Source organism: Berghia stephanieae, chromosome 13 (assembly GCF_034508935.2).
Source record: "Berghia stephanieae isolate SIO BIC M18660-M18661 chromosome 13, UCSD_Bste_1.3, whole genome shotgun sequence".
Lineage (NCBI taxonomy): Eukaryota > Metazoa > Mollusca > Gastropoda > Nudibranchia > Aeolidiidae > Berghia > Berghia stephanieae.
Genome location: NC_088372.1, coordinates 40519748 through 40521263, shown reverse-complemented (window position 1 = coordinate 40521263; position 1516 = coordinate 40519748). Strand labels below are relative to the sequence as shown.

Sequence of the window (1516 nt, the reverse complement as noted above, 5' to 3'; positions counted from 1 at the left end):
GAAAATCAATAAATACACTCTATACATGATTTGTACCGTAACATGAGCGTCATGGTGTGTTATTTGTTTAGTACTGTATCTGTGTTTTCATTGTCTATTTTTTTTCTTGTTGGCTGAACAAGTGTTTCGAACCTGAAACCTTCCGTGTTTGGTGTTTTGTTCTCTATGGAAGCTGGTATATTGATTTTGTCTAGTGCTTTACAAAACAGGCATTAAAATACAACATAAAAATTATATTCTTCAAATTTTGTGATGTAGAAAATTCATTTGGAAATAAAAATGGTTTATTGTATTGTGACGAATGTGACCGTTTTCCTGTGGTTGGTGAGGAGAGGGTTAATATAGTCATAAAAATAACGATTTTCATGTTGTTGGTGAGGAGAGGGTTAATATAGACATAAACATTGATGTCAATTTTATTCTCATTCCCGTTGAGTTTGACCTTTGAAAAGCCACAGAAATCCCATCGATTTGGTGTAAACATTTCACAGAAATTCCACGCGTAGGCAGGGATCCACATGACACCAGTAACAGAAGGTCACATGATAATTGTCAAGGTCACAGCCAAACTGGTGTCAAATATGGTGGAATTATCCACGGATAAATATATAATATATATAACATCATCAATATATTGGCCAGGAAAACAATAGCCTTTAAAATTTTGTTTTTTAAGCCAAAATGATTTATTTTGTTTGGGATTTAAGTCAAAAACGTTTTTTTTTGTGCTATAACACCCCAGTATCTTTTTCTGGATTTGGTTTAACAAAAAAAAAAAGAAAAAAAAAAGACCCAAAATGTCTTTATTTCATTTAAGCCAAAAGATCTTATTTTGGCCACACAAAAAAGAATTACATCATTTATCAATCGATTAAAATCCCTCCCAACTTGTCGATCCCAAGACTTCAAATACGTGCTGAAGACGCTTGAAGAAGTCTCTGGTTTAAAACATTTAACCAGTTAGTAGCTATCTCCACCTATTGACGTATTGAAACAGTAGTTTAGTTTTCTGGCCAAAGTAAGGATGACATTCAATGTGGGCGTGGGACAGACTTGGCATGAAATCATAGCAATGATCAAAATCGTTAACAATTCGGTGAAAGTTTATATACACAATTATATATATATTTATATATATATATATATATATATATATATATATATATATATATATATATATATATATATAAATATATATATATATATAACATTGTAAACAACGGGAATGGGGTCTTGTTAGGTCAGTCGGTAGAGCACTCGCTTCATACGCAAAGGGACCAAGATCGATTCTATGTGGAGTTGAGTTGGGGTTTTTTCCTGACACTGTCCACCCAGCAGTTGTAACAAGGTAGCTGGGTTTTTTTTAGATATTGCGGAAAGGTCTTCCCCTAGGCATTCCATGAGAGAATACAGACAATCCACCAATCAAACACCTGCTGATGTCAGGGAGAATCAGATTAATAAAATCTCGGCATCACCCGGGATCGATCTCGGTCCCTTTGCTTACGATGCTAAT

General features: G+C 34.0%; 1 protein-coding gene across 3 annotated transcripts in view; it reads right to left on the bottom strand.

Moving 5' to 3' along the window:
* Nucleotides 1-1226: 1226 nt before the first annotated feature.
* Nucleotides 1227-1516, bottom strand: part of LOC144958704 (uncharacterized) — a 20000-nt gene continuing 19710 nt past the window's right edge. For all 3 annotated transcript variants that reach the window (XM_078890851.1, XM_078890849.1, XM_078890850.1), the window contains exon 2: nt 1227-1516. This exon is cut by the window's right edge and continues 1536 nt beyond it. The gene's annotated coding sequence lies outside the window, so the exon portion shown is untranslated.